Source organism: Meriones unguiculatus, chromosome 14, assembly GCF_030254825.1.
Source record: "Meriones unguiculatus strain TT.TT164.6M chromosome 14, Bangor_MerUng_6.1, whole genome shotgun sequence".
NCBI classification, from domain to species: Eukaryota; Metazoa; Chordata; class Mammalia; order Rodentia; family Muridae; genus Meriones; species Meriones unguiculatus.
This window is the reverse complement of record NC_083361.1, coordinates 26421863-26445454: the sequence shown is the minus strand read 5'-3', so window position 1 is coordinate 26445454 and position 23592 is coordinate 26421863. Positions and strand designations below refer to the sequence as shown.

At 42.5% G+C, this 23592-nt stretch overlaps 1 long non-coding RNA gene across 1 annotated transcript; it reads left to right on the top strand.

Annotated features, from left to right (window-relative positions):
- Positions 1-678: 678 nt before the first annotated feature.
- LOC132647029 (uncharacterized) lies at positions 679-4821 on the top strand. The gene is made up of 3 exons (XR_009585317.1): positions 679-762; positions 3148-3182; positions 4297-4821. It is a non-coding gene; the product is annotated as an uncharacterized LOC132647029 (long non-coding RNA).
- Positions 4822-23592: the final 18771 nt, after the last annotated feature.

Genomic DNA, 23592 nt, shown 5'->3' with positions numbered 1-23592 from the left:
GTTTGCAATTTTGCAGAAAGTGTGCTTCTTTGCTCCCTCCAGGAACGCATACAGCTCATTATTGTAAGAATACCTGTCTTTTTACTTTAAAAAAATATCTGAATAATAGCTAGCTAGGGATGTGCTGACCACATCTGTTTGGCTCCGGAGTATATAGATTTCCTTGCTATTACAGAGTATCACTAGAACTAGAACCTGCTTTCTTATCTTATTTGTGACTAGTTGGAAATGTAAGGAACTTATAACCGACTTACAGATCCTTACAGTTGGGTTGAAACTGGATGCCTGGTTGGGCTTCTGAATGTGATTTTCAACCCTAGAGACCCAGCACATAGTCCCTTGGTCTCCAGAAGGAGCTTTCAGGCAAAACCATATCCATGAACAGTGCTGCATAAGCAGATGCTAACACTGTAAAGCACGTGAGATTCAGGCAGCTGGAAAATTGTGCTACAAAAATAAACACCCTGTTTCTGCAAATTGGGCAACTCTCATTAGCCTTAGGAAGCTCATTTTCATGGTTAAGTAGTTAAGCAGCTGATTAAAGGCACAAGACCGTTCAGGCACCTACTTACTTGTTCATTTTCTTTCTGTTCTGAACTTTGGCCAGAAGATGGTGCTCGTGAACACACTTTGGCAAAGTATACCTCCCTTTAGTGATACAGATTCCGCACCTGCAGACACTCCTTCAGCTGAGAAAATGACTTGGGTCTTCTTGCAAGGCAGGGAGAAAGGCAATTTGAAAACCAGCTAGAGGTTGAGTGGGTAAGAACAAAACACCACCTGTCTTTTTTTTTTTTTTTTTTTTTTCATTTAGACTTAAAAATCCAGTTAGAGGCCATGTACAGCCCCAACATGTGATATCAAATCACAACATCTTAATATCTTAAAATTAAGGAAAAGGCATTTGAAGAGAATCCAGCTTAAGCCTGGACTTACATTAGAAGAGAGACATCTTGGCACACCAGAGTGGAGTAAACCTAGATTTAAATCTTGAAGGCAAACACCATGCCTAGTACTGTACAGCCTCCAGACATGACCTTGAATGCTCTCAAGACTCTGTGAGCCATTATGCATCGTGCCCACATATGAGTAGTTGAGGAAGAGGTTTCAAAGCCAAAGAATCCATCTATGCCTCTTCAAATATTGCTCTTAAGGTGGTTTCTGCCATTGTTTGGAGAGCTTGTTTTAGAGTGTGATGGCCAGATGCAGGTCCAAGTGAGTGGACTAAATTATAATCCTACCAGCCATTTATGGATGCCTCGCCATGTGCCATGTGCCAAACTCTGTGGGCATTCTCTGAATGGGTTACCTCGTTTAATCTTTATGACATCAGGAGGCTGTTATTCTTATTACCCTGCTTTATAGGTGAGGGAGCAGAGGCTTATGGAACTGAAATAATTTGCCCAAGGTCAAACAAGGAGTAACAATTACAGCTAAAACAAGATTCAACTGGCTGCAGGGCCCACAGTGTCAATCGCTAGGCTGTCAACCTCTGATCAGCCTTGTTTCTAGATTCTGCCTTCTCATTTCTGCTTAAAACGTTCCCAAGGGCTTTCACAGTCCCTGGGATAAAGATCACATTCCTTAGCCTGACATTTGGGGTTTTTATGAATTTCAATCGAGGGTAGATTAGAGAGGTGGCAGTAATATTTTCAAAGGCTGTGTCTAAGGCAGTGACCGCCAATGGCCATTGCTGAAGTTGCCCTTAGCCTGCACCCGCCCCCTGTAAGTAAATATTTATTTACAAATTATTTACAGATTCTATTTTCAACACATGCAGTGAAAGTTATTAGCCCTGAGCTTATTTCTGATGTGAACACATCTCGAACAGCTTCAGACTCCCCTGCCTGTACCCCAGTGGAGGCTCTCGTTCAATGGAAAAGTCCCTTCGACATGAACTCTGGGGGCTTTAGCTTTTCTTTCATGTTGCAAAGTCTCTTTCTGTCATTTGAGAGGCTTGGGGACATCATCTTCTACTTCTCTGCCTTAATTGTCTCCTAAAAACCCAGAGAAAGGGCATAATTGTTCCAGGAGGAATTACTACTGGGCTTTGGTTCTTAGAGGGGCATAAAAGTAGTGTCAGCATTTGTAACAGAACTCCACAAAGCATGCTTTGCAACAGCACTCCCTGCCTCTCGTCATTATTTTATGGTGTTTGTTAGAGATATGCTTTCTTTGCCACCATCCAAGTTTCTTTCCTGAGCTAGTGGGTTTTCTACCATGGAGCCACAGCACCAGCCAAAAAAAAGTCTATTTTTTTTTTTTTTTTTTTTTTTTTTTTAATGCTGGGGATCAAATCCAGGGCTTGAGCTTGCTAGGTGGGCACTCCAGCTAGTGGATTTTCTCTTGTGCTTGCCTGCTGTGTTCTGTGTTGGTGAACTAGAAACTGAATTCACTGGACACTGAGATCCAGCTAATGTGACCCTAGTCACCACTGCATTGGAATCAGATTCTAGATCTTTGGATGCTCCTAATGGTGAATTGACAAGAAATTAAAAAAAAAAATCTAAGATCAGTTAAAGGCCCATCACCGTGAAGAACAAGCATGGAATGAACTTAGATATGTTAGAAAGAGTGAAGACTAGAAATACCTTGAATTCACCTTCCCTTGTGCTTTTGATGAAGGCCAGAAGCTATTGTTTATCATTCTTCACATGAGGAAATGGGGGCTGCTTTTCCAGAGGTGCATTTCTTGGGTTCTTATTTTGTGAAACTCATGCTTTAGCAATGTTCCCTTAGTAATCTGAGCCCTGGGATTAAGGGCTTTGCCTGTTTCCAGAACAGGGTTGAAATGGAGGGTCCCTGAGATGGAAGTGGAAGGGTCAAAGCATCAGGGATGGGTCTATACATATGGCCAGGAGGAATACATGGCACCAGTGGCATAAGTGGCTGCAATTTCCTTGTTAAGCATGTACTAATAACCATTGGATTTGGCAATTCCATTTCGATATAGTTTAAATATGAAATGTTTGAACACTTTGTCCCCAGCTGGTGGCAGCTGCTTTGGAAAGCTGTGGACCCTTTGTGAGGTAGAGCCTCTATGGAGGAAGTGCAGCTTGAGGTTTTTTAAGCCTGGCTCTGCTTCTTCTTCTCTATGTTCTGACTATGTCCCCTACCTCATGCTCCTGCTACTATGCTGCCCATCAGGACAGGCCAGATCAAGTCTTACACCATGAACCAAGGTAAGCCTTCTTTCTTTAAGTTGCATTTACCAGGGATTTTGTTACTGCAATGGAAAGAGGAACTTACACATGCTTGACCTATGCCCCTCGAAATTGAAAGCGAGATCTCCCCCAAACACGCATGTTCTGTTTGAAGCACTATTCACAATAGCCCCAAAGATGGAAGCAACACAAGGGTGCATTGGTCGATGAGTGGATGACAGAATGCAGTTTTTCTGTACCCTCTGTGGACCTACTATTCATAGAAAGCAATGACATTCAGATGCAGAAAGCAACAAGAGCAAATGCTGAGGACATTGCACTAAGCTGAGCAAGCCAATCGCTAGAGGGCAAGCTCTACCATTTATAGCTAAGGTGGCCAACTGCATAGACAGAACACTAAATGATGGTTACCAGTTGTGGCTGGGGGTGGGGAGTTTCTGTAAAATGTGAACTGCATTTCAACTTGAGGCCACACTGGAGATAAATGGTAGGCTATGTTCGCACAATACCATGCTTGTGCTAGGGGCCATTGAGCTGTTTGCTCAATAGCACTGAAGACAAAAATTTTACACTGTGTAATTCATCATAATTTTAAGAGATATGGACATCGACTCATCCCAGGGCAGAACACCTAGCTCAAGTCTATTGAGGATCACCTACCATCAAAAAGATATCCTGGAAGTCTGTGTGGGTTCAGGGAGGGGCCAGGATGAGTGCTTCTGGCACTGCTAAGCAAGGCTGTGGGCTTCATCTCCAGCTCTTTACTCCCCCCCATTTTCTGGTGGAGTCCCTGTGGGCAAAAATGGAGGAGCAGAGAGAGCAGAGCACTCTTAAGCAGGGCATGGTAAAAATCAGTTTTGCTCGTAAATACCTCTAGTGACTGGGATGCAGTGACATCCCAGAGAAGGCCATGTACAGGGCTGAGGAACTGAGGCTGCTTTCTGCACATGCAGGTTGAGGTGAGTGGGTGAGTGCGGAGCCTGGAGACATTTACAGGCCTTTGCACTCATGTGCTCATGTCGATGATGCTTGTCCTCAGCCAGGCCTGGTAGTATGCGATTTCACATGTAAAATTTCCTGCCATCCTCATAAGAATGGTGCATGGCTGACACTACCAATCTCCCTGTTTTAGAAATGAGAGAAACAACCCAGACTTGGAAAGGAACTTTCATAAGGCCACACACTGAGGAAGCAACTCAGGATCTGGGCTCAGACCTCCCTGTTTTCCATTCCGGCCCTCAGCAATGTATGTGAAACAGAGGTTTCCAGAGCACGTGATGGAACCTGAAGATGGAAGAAGCTCATTTCCTTCCAATAACTGCCCGGGTAGAAGCCGTTTCCCATCAGCATTTCACCACTGTCACCACTGTGGTGCCTTTTCACAGGTGGTACCTTTGCACCTGCTATGAAGCCAACTGTGAGCTCGCACTGGCTGCCAGGAGAAGAGTGACAGTCCTTCTGACACAGCTCAGCCAGCTCTCCAGCAAGCATATCCTCTAACTTGGAGTTCTTATGTCGAGATTAAATGGGTGCTCTTTGATCTGCATTAGAAAGGTGCTCTCTGAAGAAAGCTGGCTTTGTTGTCTGAGTACCTCCTGACACATACTCATTCCTTCAACACCGGTCTTTCCATAGAGGTGGGCTTCAGCTTTATTCTAGCTGACTAGACCAAAGGTGGGTTTTATTTATTTATTTATTTAAATTTTTATTTTTCTTTTACTTGATGGATCGGGATGTGTGTGTGGGGGAGAAACAACTGCTCCAGTGTGATGGAAGAGTGTGGGCCTCATAGGCAGGAGGGTGAACCCCAGTTCTGAGTGACCCTGGAGAGTTGCCTCCATGCTCTGGATTGGACCCATACTTGGCATATCGAACATTTAAGAAACAGTTTTTAGGATGTGTTTATCAGAAGGAAGTGCTGAATATTCACAGTGACCGTCTAGATGCAAACAGAGGTTTGGTTGAGCTGAGGCCTTCTGGGTTCATGGACACTTAGAGGCCCTGAGTGGGCCATGGACAGAGTACCTCCCTGGTGAGGGACATAGGTCAGATACCATGACCCAGGCTTTGTATCAGGTGATGAAGCATGCTCACTTCTTCCATTAGGACCAGGCAAGAGGAAGGAGGGAGAGCCAGTGAACCAACTGCAGTGTGGTTAGGGCTCTAGCCAGGGACTAGCAAAGGACTGCAGAGAAGTTCACTGGTTTTGCTTTCCTGTACCTTCCTCTCAGAGGAGATGACATTTGAATTGAGGCTTAGAGCATGAGCAGGGGTGCTCTCTTGAGAGGGGGTTATTAAAAACATTGCTGGTAGAAGAAAGCAAAGCACAGAGTCATATTTGAAGAATTGTGGTAGTTTGAATTTAGACTGGTGCTCATGTGTGAGCTTAAGGCTTGGGCCTTGTGCTGTTGGGGGTGGCAGAACATTTAAGAGGTGGTGTAGAAAGAATATCTTGCATATTATGTGGATGCAACACATGTCAAAAACAAAAACAAAAACCTGTATCCTATAGGAAAGGGTAGACTAGAAGGTGGTACATTCGGCAGGCAGAAAGGATTCTGGGATAGGGCCAGGCACATGGGAGATTTGCCAGGGATGATGCAAAGAGGGCAGATGCATAATACCCGAGCAGAGGTAATCAGTCACATGGCAGAATGTAGATTAATATAAATGGGTTATTTTAAGTTATGAGTCAGTAAGAGAAGAACCTAGCTATATGGCCTAGGTATTTGTAAATATATTTTGAGTATCATAAGTCATTTTCCGGGAGCTTGGGGCTTGGAGGAAAAACACAAAACCTACTACAAGGTGGGGCTCTATAGGCTCTTGAAGGAGACTGTGGGACATTGCTCTCTTTCTTTGGCTTCCCACCCACCAAGAGATGAACAGATTTCTCTAACCACAGGACCCACCGTGATGTTCAACCTCCCCACAGGTGCCAGCAATGGAGAGAATCCTCTGAAAATGTGAGCCAATGCTAATGCTCTCTTCCTTACAGATTGGTTCATCTGAGGTATTTGTAGACAGTAGCAGAAAACTGAAACACAGGAGTTGCTCTCAGCTTCCTGAGGTGGAATACTGAGCTGTAATAGTCATGGTCAAGGGCTGAAAGGCAGTTACCACTTATTGAACATTCAACTTGTGCCAGGCATGCGGCATGTGTTATCTAATCCAGTCCCTTCACTTTGCAGAGGTGAGACTGAGGCAGAAAGGGTGACAAAACAGGAGGCAAATCTGGTTCTAGCCAATGCCAAAGCTGGCATTAGCCTCTCTCCAAGAGCCTGGGACAAGCACTGAGTGGTTTCTGTTCTTCTGGGATGGCATTTCCACTTCCCCTTTGATATGGCTATAACCTGGGGTGGTGGGAGCAGAGCAGAGCATGAGGATAGCAGTCATAGATCCACTTTGTCCCTCCTGTGGTATACATGAGAGCCTTTCACAGTGACACAGCACAGCCCACTGTCCTGCTGTTGCTGCTGGGGCCAGACCTCTCAGGGGGCTGTGGATATGATGGGGAGGGTAGCACGTAATACTTTTGCTTTTATTTCCCATATTGGAGCATCTTTGCCGCAGATCCAGCATGAATCCATTGGGACAAGGACAATCTACCAAACAGATCTGTACTGTACATGGTATCTGCTTACCTGCCACACAAAACCTTCCTCAGAACTGAACTTTTATTATTTTCTTTTTTCCTTTCTTTTCTTCCTTTCTTAGCTTATAAAACCACTACATCTATTTTCTTGTTTGCAAAAGTAACTCATGCCACTACTGGAGAAAGCTCAAAGAATATGAATATTGCTGTGTATATGTCTGTGTGTGCGTACATGTAGATGAGTACAGGGTCAGCAGAGACTAAGGGTGTCAGATGCCCCTGGGGCTGGAGTCACCCGTTGCAGGTACAGCGAGAGCAGTATGGTGTGTTTAACCGCTGAGCCATCTCTCCAACTTTCACTTCAAGCTTTTGCATGGGACAGGTCCTCTATGTGCACCAAACACATTTCCATTCATTTTACAGCAAAGACCGTTAGATGCTTCATGGTATGAACCATCTAAAGGCAGTGCCTTTTTGTTAGGCACAGTCAGCCCTAAGGGGTGAATGTTGGCTCTTGGTTATATGCTTTATGCAGAAAGCAGAGATATGTGCCATTTGTGAGCAGCTGCATATTGTATTTGTGGTTTTCCAGTTTCATGGGGAAGGTGATTAGGAAAAGAATCGTTTAAAGGCCATTTAAGAAGCAGTAACGGAAAAACAGGTTGAAAAACACTTAAGATCCCGAGAGGCAAAGAGTAATTACATAAATTACAAAAATATGGTTTTTGTTCTGTCCACACTTTTTAATAGAAGATTTCCATTTAACAGAAATATCAGGGAAAATTAAATGAGAATGCTGAGACTCTGAGTTCAGAACGAGTCACAGATGTTAAACCCAGCAAGGAAGCCCCTTAAATAGACTGCATTTTGGGTACTTCATCTATCTGATGCTCTGTGGGCATTTTTTTTTTTTTATGAAAATGTAGAAATTTCCCAAATGGTTTTATTAGTACTGGCAATATTCACTGGATCTGAATTGATATCAGATATCTCTGATCAATTAGATTTGGTTATTGGCTAATTATGTACACTTAAAAGATATCCAAGATAAAGATATTGTAGCTAAACATAGTAATTCAACTAATATTATGATCAAAAATATTCTAACCTTTTATCAGTGCAGAGTAGTCACAGGAAGGAATATTGTTTTATTTGTACAGTTTATAAAGAGCTTTGATATAAGACCCATTTGATGATTGTCTAGCTCATTTGATCTTCACAAGAGCCCTTCCATGTGACATTTTTTACTGTTTCTCTATTTTCACTTTAGGCAGAAGGGAGCTGAGGTTCAGCTATCTTGAATGATCCATCCAATCTGACTTTACCCTAAATTGCCAACCCAGGTTCTAACCTCCTGTTTACATCACTCCCTCCTCTGAAGAAGTAACCCTAACCGCTATATGGGAATTCAAGTGATGTGGCTTCTTCAGGCTGAAAAGGGCTACAAGGGCCTCCGGCCTTGACCTCCAAAGGGAGGTAGGTAAGTCAGTTGGCAAATCAGCCCCCACAGGCTTCCTGCAGTAGCAGCAAATATCTTCTCCAAAATGGGATTTTTTTTCCTTGTACTTGTACCTATAGCTTCCTGTGCATTATATAGCCATCTAATCCCACATAGCAGTGTTCCTCAATCTTCCTAATGCTGTGACCCTCAACCATAAAATTATTTTTGTTGCTACCTCATAACTGTAATTTTATTACTGTAAAATTTTACTACCGTTATGAATTGTAAATATTTATGTTTTCTGATGGTCTTAGGCAACCTCTTTGGAAGGATTGTTTGACTTCCCAAGGGGTTGCTACCTACAATGCAGGTTGAGAACTGCTGCCATAAAGCATTTAGAATTTTTAAGACAGTTCTCCGGAGCTTTTCTACCCCAGCCATTGGCAACAAGTACGAGTGGAAATACTGGTCAGAGGCAATCATCTGCTTCAGCCAATCATCTCCTGCACCAACAGGCTGACTGACAATTGTGAGTTTCCCAATGCTGACCACATGGTCAGTCAGCAGCCTCTCACATCCTTTCTGCTTAATAAATGCTGAACCTCCCACACGTGCTAACTTTATCTGGCTCAAATCCCACCCTCTGACTTCTGTCCCCCTCCCTGTCTATCCCCCAATCCTCCCCATCGCCTCCACCCCCACCCCTGCACACAAACACTCCTGGAGCAAAATCACTTTCAGTATTGATTCAATAGGAAAAATAAACATAGGCTCAACCTCAAAGTTATTTTCAAAAATTAAAATAAAGTAAAGACACAGTTCAGGGTTAGCTATCCTTAAACATTTAAAAATTACATTTGTTTACTTTGGATATGTATGCAGGTACATGTCTTCCATAGTGTGAGTGTGGACGTCAGAGGACAGTTTCCAAGAGTCTCTTCATCTACTATGTTGTCTGGGAGGTTGAACTTAGGTCATCAGACCTAGAATCAAGACATTTTCCTCACTGAGCCATCTCCTTAGTCCTTACCCTTGAAATTCTGATGCTGATTAGAATGAAGCTATTACAGTCTGCAACAAAATCATCTTCTCTTTTGTGAAGCATGAATGCAATGCTGAAAATTATTAAAAAGTGACCCGAATGGTGCTTGTCAAGGGGAAGATCCAGAGATGAGAAAGTAAAGACGACAGAAGCTGGGATCGGGAGGTCTGCATGAGCTGGTGACTCATGCCTGAAAGTTTATTAAGAAGTATAACATCTTATATACTATTTGCAGGGGGAAAATGGGACAGAGTCAGCAGAAAACTATCAAGCAGTGGGAAGAAGCTAACCAAGTGAAGTTTCAAAAAGGGAACAGACCATATCTTAGTTCCATCCCAGACAAAGCACATGCGGATCTTGGGACAGATAACTACAGTTCCTTAGAAGGGAAGTGTTGGGTTCTCAGGATCCCACATCACAGCAACCCCAAGGCTCTGGCTCCAGGCCATTACTGGCTTTGCCAAGTGTGTTCCTGGTTTAGAAAAGGAACTATGTCCCCACTTCATACTTCAGGGTTTCAGGGAAAGCCTTGGAATGGCCCTAGCTTCCAACAAAAAAATGTTCTTTATTTTAGGACCAAGACATTTACTTTACTTTAAACCACAGATAGTGAAGGTTCATGAGTGAGTTCTGTGTTCTGCTTGGCTTGACAACCACCCCTCACTGACAACCATTTTCCAATGACAACCACCTCTCACTGACAACCATGCCTCATTGACAACGATCTTTCAGCATCTTGATACAAGATTCTCATAGGTTTTCTTTTCCGTAGTCTCCTATACATTACTTTTTGAGACAGTCTCATGTAGTGTAGGCTGGCCCTGAACTCTGTGTAGCTGAGAGTGAAACTGAACTCTTAATTTCCCTGCCTCTACCTCTCAAATGCTGAGATTGCAGGCATGGACCTTCTTTCCTTTACATTTTATTTCTTGATTTTATTCTACTTAATATCACACTGTAAAAAATCTTCAACACTTTTTTTTTACAATTATTACAATGTATTTTATCAGATGGATATGGTTATACTTTTAGTTGTTCTTTTACAAATTTATGTTATATTTTCACACTTGTATATAACACTGAACAAGTATCTTTACAGATAAAGTTTTTAAAAATTCTTTCCACCTATGGAGTCATCAGTAATAGAATGACCAGGTCAAAGGGGACGTTCATTGTCCTCTCCTTGTCCTTGCTTATAGTGGTGTCTTCTCAGGTACCATCTTTCCTGGTCGTGTCTCAGCTCTGCCTACATGAGTTAAGTCTAACTCCAGTTCTTCCCCCAGAACCATGTTTTGACTCTTTGTTCCAAATGCTCAGAATTGCGATTCTGTTCCAATAAATGCTGTCAGAGCCCAAAATAGTGTGGAGATTTTTCTTTGGAAAATTGCTGTCAAAACCATTGGCATGTTCTTTTGAATAATCTTTATTGATGGCAAAACTTGGTATTTAGATGGTGGATTTTAAATTCTGGAAGGAATTAGTATCTTTGACATACTGTACTGCATTTGAGAGGTCCTCTTAGAAATCAGAACCGGGTAGAATTTAAATACGAAGTGAAGTGTTGACTGAGCACGGGACTGGGGCCACAAAGGAGAACTGGAGGTATTGTAACTAGAGTAGCTGCTTAAGAAGTTGCTTCCCCTAGGGATGGAGTGACATAAGGAAGATGGCATGATGACTACAATCTATTGGTTTAGAGGCCTGCCATCTAGATGGAGGTATGTTCGAAAGACTGGCTGCTGGAGTCTAGAGCCTGGAAACTTGACTCTGTGGAACTGGGAGTCTGACTTGAGAGGCAGAGCCTGCAGCTGGTGCTCTGTTTGGGAGAGGGCACAAGGACGGTGGTTCTGAGCATGTGGACTGATGGTGACCTAGAGGCACCTGTGCTGTTGGGTTCAGATGTTGCCGCCAGGCTGAGGTACTGTTGCTGAGCAACACTGAAAGGCACAACATGCCAACTAAGGGATCTCTTTCTAGTCTTCCAACCTTCCAGCAACCCTGGCATCCCTGATGCCTGGGAACCTAAGGAGTTGCTGGCTGTGAAAGAAAGTGTTGTTTACAGAAGGTGGCTCAGTCTCAGCAAGTAGAGCCTGGCAGAGAAGAAGCTGAAGCTGACATGCATCTGCCACTCTGTCAAGTATTTCCAAAGTGTTTGACCTGTGATTGAGGACGCTTGCCTTATTTGGACAAGGAACTAGAGGAGGGATATCATAATGGGGACATTTACAATGAGGACATACATCTCACTATGTTCATTCTTTGTCCCTCCACTGCTGACGATGAGCCTCCTTCTGGATGACAAAGGAGGGAGGTTCCATGTTCCTGAGATAGCCTGTGATAAGAAGGTATGATATGGCAGGAAGAACCAGGGAGATTGCATGAGTCAGGCCATAGGCAAAAAGTCCTACTTGTGACCCCCTCAAGTCTGCCCAACTCACAAAAAATGTTTAGAGGGGGTGAATGAACTGTTAGTAAAATAGGTTCAACTTAACATCTAGAAGAGGAGAGGTTAAGAAAGAAGGGGAGGGAAGGGGAGAAGAGAGGAGGGACAGGCCAGCACCTGTCCAGTAGCAAGGGCCACTGAAATCAGTGGCTGCAGAAACCTCAAGGCTCACTATGACCTGTGTAATTGGTCTATATATTACGGCTCTGTGGGAGGGGAAGGTTGCTAATTGACATTTAAATTGTGCTTTACACACAAGAAGAAGCTGCAGTTCAGAAAGACTAAGTAGCACCACCAAGATCACACAGTAGTAAAATCTGGATTTGAAGTCAGTTTTGTCTGATTTCCCAGACCTTCCTTTCTAAGATGGAATGGTCAGGGGAGGCCACAAAGACACCATTGCAGCTGATTCAAACAGAATTGTATTCCCAGATTTGGGCTAAGAGCTTGTTCAATCCTCAGAATCCCTTCCATGAAGTAGACATCGCTCTGATTTTACATCTGAAAGTTGGGCTGAGAAAGGCTACATAATGTGTGCTGTTCACAGAAGCCAGGGAACAAAACTGAATCTCCACTTATGCCCACAGGGCTGTGCCCTAAGTTTGTGTTCTTGTACTCAGTGATTCTTAAATGTTAGTGTGTCTGGGAATCCTTGGGGAACTTGTTAAATGCAGGTTCCTATTTAGTAGACCTCAAGGAGGGATGCTGATGATGAGTTCAGCAGGTCTCTAACAAGGACACTTTTGCTTCTCTATCTCTTAAGTCCACCATCTTTATCAAGTGACTTACCATCACCTATACCCCAGGAAGTCTCTTAATCAAGCCCAATTGTCATGTGACACCAGGACCGGGCTCATCCTTCTTTTTCCTCCTTTTGAACATTTTCAGAGTAAGGTTAGTAACCAAACAAATCCATCATCTGGCAGGTCATTAGGAAAAAAACACATGGTTTTTGTCCCCATGTGACTACATTCAATTAATGAAGCTGTCATTAAAGCCTGGGAAATGTGTCAAGAAAATTAGTTTCGGGTGTTGGATTGTTTAGTTCTAGGCCAATTTTCATCCTTTTTAATGAGCAGTGTTTGAAATAACATCACCCTTCCCCATCCCCATCAGGGGCTTATAGTACAGGATACTCAAGAAGCCTGACATCTTGGGGGTCAGTGGAATCTTCACAGGAAGCCATTAATATCCTCTCAATCTTGTCTCTTCATTACTACAGAGCATCCATTTGAGAGTGTTTTCAGAGCCATAACATTTCTTCAGGGGAAAGAAAGGCAGATACAGCTTGGGAAAACTGCCTCTGATTTCGGAAAGAGATAGACAGAAGATTAGCCAGGCACCCACCACCAATGGTATCTGTCCATACCAGAAAGTCTTAAGGTAGAGTTATTTTTGTTCCCTAACAAGAGACATTTATTTTCTAAACTTCTGACTAAAAGGAATATTTTATTTCAAGAAGCAAAAGAGATGGGTTAATATTTTAAACTACTAACTGACATGTTTTCCCTGTGGGGTTTCTGTCTCTTTATCTGCATTTCCTTCCTGCAGCCTGCCTCACGCTGACCTCGGCATTCTCCGTGCTCACTGTGAGGTTGTTATAGCAGCAATGCAAAGAAAATCAGAATAAGTCACTGTGGAGGGTTGTTGGGATTTTGAAGCAGAGTCTGGGCTTTGACAATAGCTCTGTAAAAATACTTGCAAAGTAATTCATGTCCCCACCCAGGCAAGCTCAAACTCTCTAGGCTGATGGTTGAGGAAGCCACCCAGGAAGGAAACAAAGTTAATTGGTGGTGGAGGTGTTTGAAAAAGGTCTTTGTTTTGCGACTTGTTTCATGGGCTGATTCCATGGGCAGAGGGGCTGTGGGGACAGCCATACACACTGAGTGATGGATGGCCCTGCTTATTGTTCAGAGTATGCTCTGGAGACTGTGAGTATGTGCTGGGGACTTTTTTTCCCTGTACCTTCAGATATTATGTGTACCATGTCAAAAATTTGGTCATTAAAAATAATTTATTCATTTTTATTTTATGTTCATTGGTGTTTTTTGACTGCATGTATGTCTGTGTGAGGGTGTTGGATCCCCTGGAACTGGAGTTACAGACAGTTGTGAGCGGCTTTGTAGGTGCTAGGAATTGAACCAAGGTCCTCTGGAAAATCAGCCAGCGCTCTTAACCTTTTAGTCATCTCTTCAGCCATGAATTTGGCCATTTTTACTGAAAAGTAGCCTGCCATTGTGAAGTGGGCACTTAAAAGATCCTTTGGAGACTGGAGGGATGGCTCAGTGATCTAAAAACTCATGCTGCTCTTGAGGACCTGAGTTCTGTTCCCAGCACCCATGTTACAATGGCTTTAACTCCAGCTTCAGGGGCTTGAGGCCCTTTTCTTGTCTCCGCAGACACCTATACACACATGCACATAAATCCCCCAAAATGAAAAATTAAAAAGTAAATCTTAAGAAAGCTGCTTTTACTTAAGACTATGTATTCTTTCCTTGGGCTCAGAGGGTTACTAAAAACAGGATGGAAGCCTGGGATCTCTAGCTTCATTTTGTGTGTCTCCTTTATAGCAAGTCTTTGTCCTACACATACAGTGACCTTGGATTTCACAAGGCATGAAACCTCCCAGGTTAGGCTACCCCAACACCATGTGGGTGAGGCTGCACCCTGGACAATTTATAATAATATAATTTATAAGGTTACCCTGTGACCTTCTCCTCAGAACCACCGTCTCCTCAAGTATAAGGAGCTTTGGCCCACTTTTGCAGGATCTGAGTTGAGACAGTAGTCAGCGAGGGCACATATAGTTCAGCACTTTGTAATATGTCCTTACCCCAGTTATTCACACTTACATTTACTTCACGGCAGCCTGCCAAATACAGTCTTGGCGTCACTGGACCCCTCTTTTTGTCCCTCTTTTTAATGTGGCGACATTCAGTGCATCTCCTTTCATTGCTTCTCTCTCTCTTTCTCTCTCTCTCTCTCTCTCTCTCTCTCTCTCTCTCTCTCTCTCTCTCTCTCTCGTTTTTCGAGACAGGGTTTCTCTGTGTTGCCTTGGCTGACCTGGATTTGATTTGTAGATCAGGCTGGCCCCGAATGCATGGAAATCTGCCTGCCTCTACCTTCCTGAGTGCTGTGATTACAGGCATATGCCACCATGTCTTACTCACTGCTTGTGTCTTTAATCGGTGCAGTTGAGCTTGTTAGAACAAACAGGGTCTAGTCCAAGTAGCATAGTACAAGGATACAATAGTTTTTCACAAATTCACTTTGTGGATGTTTGAGTTACTTCTATTCTGACCACTTATTTGGCTACTGGGGCAAGAGGTGATACCTGTAGAAGCCTAGGGAACAAAAGGCCCCACACATTCAGCCTTCTGGGTTCTTGGGTTTCACACACTTGAAGTTAACCCTCTGCGTATGAAGATCATTTGACAAAAGCAACTGACCAGCTAAATATGCAAAACTCTTTTCCTTGTCATTGTGCACAAAACAATTCAGCATGATGACTGTTACATAACTTGGGTGTTACAGGTAATCTCAAGTAGATTTAAAGTATCTGTAAAGTACACTGGAGGGTGTGTGAGCTCCGTGGATACCATGCTATTTCCAGCAAGTGACTTATGCAGCTGTGAATTTCAGCATCCATGGAGGATCCCTGTGGCTCCTGTGTATGTGTGTGTGTGTGTGTGTGTGTGTGTGTGTGTGTGTGTGTGTAGAGGGGGGGAACTGCATCTTTTTCTTACTAGTTTCAGGAACTTTGGCCATCCCCATGAAAAAACCATGGCAGACTGGCTTGTTGGAAGATGAGAGATAGTAGTCAATATCCATGGTTGGGAATACAGCATTGCTTTAGCAAACTGACACTTGGGGGTGGTTTGTTAGGCAGCAGTTAACTCATACAGCCTTTCCCCTCCACAAGGGATTCCATGGGTACCTGAGCCTGGCTAGCCACCCATCCCAGTGGCTTCTTTGCCTCTTTAGACAGTAGGTCTCTCCTCTCTAGCTGTTGCTTATTATTGCTTTTTTTTTTTTTTTGGAACATGGTCAGCTTAGAGTATTAGTGTGTCAGTTTGGTGAGTGCCCATGGAGTTGCCCTGCATTGCCCATTAGTCAGATGGTCGGTGAGCATCCATCTTTTTGTAAATTATTAGGATATGTTAATTAAGTATGTTGATGGGATACTTTTCCCCCTAGACACGATGGGCACTGATCAGATCTAGCTTCCCCTTTCTTTCACAAGCTCTGGCAACCACTTCCAGATGAACTTTGCTTAGCTTCCACACACAAGAGAGAACATTCTCATCTACACAGTATTTGTACTTCTATGTCTGTCTGATTTGATCTAAGACAATGCCCTCCCATTTCAAACATTTTGCTGAAAATGACGTGATTTATTTTTTCTTTATAGATGAAAAATATTTCATTTTATAAATGTAAGTATTGCATTTTCTTTATGTGTTTATTTTAATACGAAGTAGAGATACTCAGGAAGAAAGAACTGCCACTCTTAGAGTGACCTGTGGGCATGGTTGTGGGCCATATTCTTGATTAATGATTGGTGGGGGAGGGCCCAGACCACTGTAGGCGTTTCTGTGCTCATCTATGCCCTGAAGCGGGACAAATGGATCATATGGAAGACCTGTTTTTAGTTTCTTGAGGACCTTCATACTGGTATCCATGATGGCTGTGCTATTTTACTTTCCTATAATGTTTTCCTCTTTTTTCTCTCTCTCTCCTTCCCTTCATTTGTCCCTATTTTTTCTTCCTCTTTCTCCTTTTTCTTCTTCTAACTGTGTACTCGAGGCTAGCATTGAATTTTCTGTGTTGTCTAGGATGGCTCCAATCTTACTATACTTTCCACTCAGACACCTGAGTGTTAGGATTACAGACATGTGCCACCAAACCTGACTCTTCTTTTTAGGCATGTTGTGCTAGCTATGTTTATGTCAACTTGACACAAGCTAGAGTTATCTGAAAGAGAACCTCAGTTGAGAAAATGCTTCCATAAGCTCTGGCTGTAGGGCATTTTTGTAATTAGTGATTTTGGGGGAGGATCCAGCTTATTGTGGGTGGCGCTAGCCCTGGACTGGTGGTCCTGGGTTCTATAAGCAGACTGAGCAAGCCATGAGGAGCAAGCCAGAAAGCGGTACCCCTCCGCCGCCTCAGCATCAACTCCAGGTTTCTGCCCTGCTTGAGTTCCTGTACTGACTTCCTTCAATGATAGACTATCATCTAGAAATATGTAAACCAAATAAACCCTTTTCTCCCCAGCTCTCTTTTGTTCATGGTGTTTATCATAGCAATAGAGACCCTAACTAGGACACTCATCTATTCAGGTCATTTACCCACTTTAAAATCAGATAACTCCTGTTTTATAGTTGCTGTTATGATTTTTGAGTTCATGATATATTCTGGGTATTAAGCCTCTGTGACACGAGTAGCTGGCAAATATTTCTTTCTTCTATTTAAGTACTCTCTTCTCTCTATTGTTTCCGTTACTGCAAAGAAGCTTTTTAGTTTGATTTGATCCCATCTGTCTAATTTAGCTTGCTGCCTAAGTTATCTGAATCCTGTTCAGATGCTACTGTTTGTGCTAAATAGCTTTCTTTTAGCAGCTTCAGAGTTGGGGTATTACCTTTATGTCTTTGATTCATTTTGAATTGATTTTTTGTAGAGGATGAGAAATGGGGGTCAAATTTAAATCTTCTGTATGTGAACTCCAGTTTCCCCAGCACCATTTACTGAAAAGACTGTCATTTCTTCAAGACTGGACAGCACATGTTTTTAGTATCTATGTGAGAATCACTTGGTTGTATATAAATGGGAGCTTCTGGGATCTCCATTCTGTCCCAATTGTCTGTGTGTCTGTCAATACCATGCTGTTTGGGTCACTATAAGCCTTCGTCTTTATGCTTGCTCCAGGCACCATAAATGTTAAGAATGAGCTAGCCTACTTTTCCCAGATTTGGCACAGGTAAAAAACAGAAGCAAAATCAATAACATTAAGCTAATAAATATAGCATGGTGCATACTCATGTGTATATATTCATCTATATTTATCCATATATGTGTACAGATAGAAACTAAACCAGTGCTGAGCGACTTAACAGTGCTGTCTGCCTGTGTTGGCGATTATAACTTCATGGTAACCTGGAAGGCTGGGTTTAACATGTAAGCTCTTGTGTACCTCAGAGTTCTGTAATGTAAGTTCTGGGAGGAAAAGCTAGGACCTGGCGCATGGTCTGATTCCTGCCTCTTCCTGCATGCTATAGGTGGAGTGGAGTGCACCGTCAGACTTCGAGTTCGAAATCCTGTCCCCAGGGATGATGGTTAGAGGTGGGCCTTTGAAAAATGAATAGGTCAAAAAGAAAAAGAAAAGGGTCACTAGGGTGGGGCCATTAGGAAGGGGATGAGTGTTTTAAATGAGACCCAGAGCGCTGCCTGACCCCTTCTGTCACTAGAGGACACAGCAAGAAAGCACTGCCTGTGAATCCGGAAGTAGGCGCTCACTGGACATCAAGTCTGCCTATGCTTTTGTGTTAGATTTCCCAGCTTTAGGGCTGTGAGGTGTAGATTCCTGTTGTATACAAGCCACTCAGTTTGTACATGCTGGCTCATTTGTTCAAGCTCCATTTAAGTGTCTTGCAAAGAATTGCCTTTGTATGTACTTTGGGCCAAGGCTTAAGCATTTCTAACAACACATTATCTTGGGAGAATCAGTGGGGTTTAAAGCCTATAATGGGCCAGGGAGGGAGTACCAGAGACATTTGAGCTAGGAATCCGGGGTCTTAGGTGAACATTATATAGACTCTAGATTGGGGTGGCAGTGGAGGTGGGGGCTTGAAAGAAATACCAAATGAGCATGTCTTTGACATGCTTTGTCCTTGTGGACATGTCTTTGAGCATGTCCACAGACATTTCAATCCTTGGAGAAGAGCAGAACCCATGGAGGGCAGACAATTCATAGACTGTCAATTCATAGAACTGACAAGCAGTTCTCCAATTTAAGGAAGATAATGTTGCTGCAGGGCAATCACTGTGTGCTGTTCTTTATATTTCTGATTTTAAAGTGATGAAAAAGCTTCCCAGTTCCTTTTGTGGCCATTGATGTGTCTAGATAGTTGTGGTGGTTTGAATGAGAATGGCTTCCATAGTCTTATATGTTTGAAGTCCTGGTCCCCAGTTAGTGGAACTGCTTAAGAAGGATTAGGAGGTGTGGCCTTGTTGGAGGAGGTGTGTCACAGGGGGTGGACTTTGAGGTTTCAAAAAGAGTCATGCTATTCCCAGTATGTCTGTCTGGCTGTAGATGAAGATGTGAGCTCTAGCTGCTGCTCCAGTTGCCTACCTCTGTACCTCTGTGCCCTTGTCTGCCACCATAAACTCTCTCTGGAACCTTAAGTTCTCTTTCTTTTATAAGTTGCCCTGGTCACAGTGTTTTATCACAGCAATAGATAAAGATCTAAGACAACAATATGCAAATTTGAACCAACTTGGGAAATTTTATTGTACTTGAAATGTCACCTATTTCATCTAAATCTGAAATTTATTAATAATGCTTTACATGACAGAATTATTTTCACTACTTTCATCACTGTGATTTTATCTTTCACTTCTGATGTGTATTTTGTGCTTAATTTTTTTCTTCTTCTGAGACTTGCTGGAGTGATGGGCTCATCTGTCATCTCTCTTTGTGTTTTCTTATTTTGAAGTTTTTATTTTCACTTATTCTCTCATCTTTCTTTGAGTTTATATTGGTGTGTATGTGTGTGTGTGTGTGTCTGTGTGTGTGTGTGTGTCTGTGTTTGTGAATGTAAGCCATGTGTTTGGGTCTCCCTGAAGGCCAGAAGAAGGCATTGGACCCCATCAATTGTAAGCTGCCCAATGTGGGTGCTGGCACTGGAATGCTGATCCTTTGGAAGAGCAGAAAGTGTTCTTAACCACCCCTCCAGCCTCACTGTGCTCAAAATTTCAAATTCAACCACCAGGCAAAGAACAGAACTGGGACTGTGAATAGGCTATGAGGCCGAGGGGTGGAAGGAGGATAGGAAATGAGGTGGGAAGGAGCCAGGGGAGCTGCACAAGGAGTGACCCGTGGTGACGCATTGACTGTTGAGGCTCCATTGTTGGGTCTACTTGTTACAAAGCCCTTCTGTTAGGACACCTTGTTTCTGCCACAAACTCTGCAGCCAATTCTTTCTTCACTTTGATCATGAATACACCATAAAGAAGCTGCCAAGCACCCAACAGGCTCCCAGTTCTACAATGTCTATTCTATGTAGGAGCAAAAGCTTTTTGTTTCACAGTCCAATAAAACATTTTTTTAGGAACAAGCATAAGGTTTCGTCAATTTTTTTTCAAGTAAGGGACATTATTCACATGCACAGCTGTTTATTAACATGATTATTTCAGTAGATTTAAAGTATGTACTTTGTATGTATGTGAGAAGGTCCAAATCACAGAGTAATATTGGTTTCCGACATACAGTGGTGCGGTTCTCAGAAGCCCAAGCCCAGCATTAGAAAGCAACATGGAGAGCGGTTGGAAATCAAGAGCAGCTTAGCAACCACCTTCCTTTCCAGGCACAGGGCAAACCTGGGGAGCTGTAAGAAACTGTAAGCATGAACATGAAGTGGATCATCTTGGCCTTGTGTTAATTCTCATAAAATAGGGTGAAGTTGTGTAGTGCCCAGGAGGAAGATAGGACCGCAATTGTGTAAAGACAGTATCCCAGGCATAAAAAAAGACAATACAATGAATGAAAGCTACCATAAGCCAAACCAACAGGGCCATATAATATGGCATTTTTCTGTGTTCAAGGTGATAAAATTTGTTTAGAATTTAATTTTTTTCCTTATTTTTAAAGATTATATTGTAATGATATCATTCTCCCCTTCCCTTTCCTTCCTCCAAACTCTCCCATATACCCTTCCCTTCTCTCTTTCAAATTCATGGTCCCTTTCTCCATTAATTGTTGTTATGTGCATATATAGATATATATCTATACTTACATATATATTCTTACATACAACCTGCTTAGTCTGCATAAGGTTATTCATATGTATGTTTTCAAGGATGGACACTTGCTATTGCTATTGCTATAACTAATTGTTGTGCCCTTCCCTGGGGAAGATTAGAATTTCAGCAGAGAATTGAAGGCTGTTTTGAAAAAGAGCTAAATGAGTATCCCAGATACAAAAATTAAAAGTTAATAAATGGGTTTGATTGGTAATGAGAGAAATAATAACATTAGAAGGTAGTTTGAAAAAAGCATTCAAATGGAAACAGAGATTTCAAAGTTGGTAAATAACAACAACAAAAAACCAAAGCTGGTAAATAATAAGAGCAAAAGAGACAATGAAGGAAGAAATAATCCAGATGACTCTAATATTGGTATCTCTGGTGTTTGTATTGATCAGTGTTTTCTGGAGAGAGAGAGGGGCAGAGAATCTTGACAAGACACTGGCTGAGAATTTTCAAAGTTAATCCAGTGTTTTGACATTCCTAACAAAGGTCCTGGAGGATAAATAAGTGCTCTACATTAATACATCATACTGAAGTTTTAGAGGACAAAGGGTAATGGATTCGTTTTCAAAGCAGCTATAAAAAAAAAGTCACAAGAGGGTCTGGAGAGATGGCTCATGGCTAAGGGCACTGACTACTCCTCCACAGGACCCAGGTTCAAATCCTAACACCCGTAGGACAGCTCACAACCATCTGTGACTCCAAGATCTGACACTCTCACATAGACATACATACAGGCAAAACACCAAATACACACACACACACACACACACACACACAATTCACAAGAATAAGACTAACAACTGACACATTAACAGAGAGAATGGGAGCAGAATATAGTGAGAGATGAACTTCTAAAAGAATATGGCTATAAATTTGCATTTTATAATCTTTAAAGCATTCAAAGCTGGTAAGATGGCTCACTGGTCAGGACGTTTGCCACTGAGCTTGATGATCTTAGTTGAATCCCTGGAATGCACAAAGCAGAGGGAGAGAGTTGACTCCTCTAGGTTGTCCTTATCCCTACATGCCAACGCATGAAATAAATGCAAACTAAAACAATTAAAATTACCTTTCAAGAATAATGCAAGACAGACATTTCCAGACTAATACAGAGAATCGTTTACAGATGGTTTTATTGCAAATTCTACTAAATATTACAAAAATAATGGTATAAATCTTAAACTTTTCTAGAAGATATAAAAAGAGAAAATCTCCCCATTTAAAGTGTTTTATGAAGCAATCATGATTTTGAATCTGAATCTTGAAAAACCATGACAGGAAAGGAAAATTAAAGCCAGTTTCATTATGAAAATGTATGCAAAAGTCCTAAAGAAAATGTCGGCAAACTGAATCAAATGATAAGTAAAAAGATGATAAAACATTATAATCAAAGAAAGAGGTTTAACTAGAGATGAAGTGCTGGCTTAACCTAAAAACCAATTCATTAGGTGTTTTGGTGTATGCTGGTTAGTTTTATGTTAACTTGACACAAGCTAGAGTCATCAGAAAGGAGGAAGACTCAATTGAGAAAATGTCTCCATAAGACTGGGCTGCAGGCAAGCTTGGAGGGCATTTTCATAATTAGTGATAAATGGAGGAGGACCCAGCCTTTGTGGCTGGTGCCACCCCTGGTCTGGGTGGTCCTGGGTTCTATAAAAAAGCAGGCTGAGCAAGTCATTGGTACCAAGCTAGTAAGTAGCACTCCTCCCTGACCTCCACATCAGTTCCTGCCTCAAGGTTCCTGCCCTGACTTTCTTCGAGGTCCTGTTCTGACTTTCTTCAATGATGGAATGTGATGTGGGAGAGTAAGCCAAATAAACTTCCCTGCGCCCCACACCCAGCTTGCTTTTAGTCATGTCGTTACATCACGTTACTGGAAAGACAGAAATTGGTACCAGGTCGGTGGGGTTGCTGACCTGACCTCATTGTTTTTAGGAGGATTGTAGAAGGACTTGGAACATTGGGCTAGAAAAGTCATCGAGTGTTCAAAGCTTGGTGGGTTGTTCTCTGGGAGCTTGGAAAATAAGACTGTGGGGAGAAATGCAGATGATGGGGGCCTGGCTTGTGAGCTTCCAGTGGGAAGTTTGAGAGTCACTTAAAGACTCTATCCAAGCTGTTGCTTATTTTGAGTTAAGAACTCGTGGCTCTGGTTAGCTAGGTCTGAAGAATGAGCTGTGATGAAAGACCGTTGCTTTAGTGGGATCATCAGTGGTGGCTATCTAGAGCTGAGAAATTAGCAGTGATTAAGAAGACCAGCATCACCGAGGTGAGATCTGGGAAGTGGTTCCTCACAGTTGACACACAGTAACTGCATTCCAGAGGTGGCCAAGGTTGTACCCCGTGAACTTGGTAGTGTATGAGTCACCCAGATAGTACTGGTTTTGAAGGCTTAAAGGGATCATGGAGAGAAGCTGAGGCCTTGGCACTGTGTGGCTAGAGTCCCTGAAGAGGTCCCAAGAGAGGCTATTCGTAAAAGTGCCGCCCAGCTGCACCAAGAGACCCTAACATTTTGGTAATGCCAGTACCATGGGACAACCACAAAGAATGGCAGCAGTCACGGAGTGGAGCTGGCCTGAGCTTAGGAAATAATGTTCATGTACTGCAGTGGGTAGAGCCAGAGAAGTGACCCAGGTTCTTTAGAGGATGCAAAAAGATCGTAAATGAATCCCAGACATTGGATACTGAGTTATTTAGATGGCTGAAATTCACATTTGCTTCAGCTGATTGATACTATGCCCTGCTTCTTCCCTTTTGAAGTAAAATGGTATTTAACTTATTTTTTATTTTACAGGGGTCCACAGTTCAGAGACTTTAAACTTTTTAAAAGATTTTGTAGTTTTACAGAGACTTTGATTTCAAAACAGACTGGATTATTTTTTT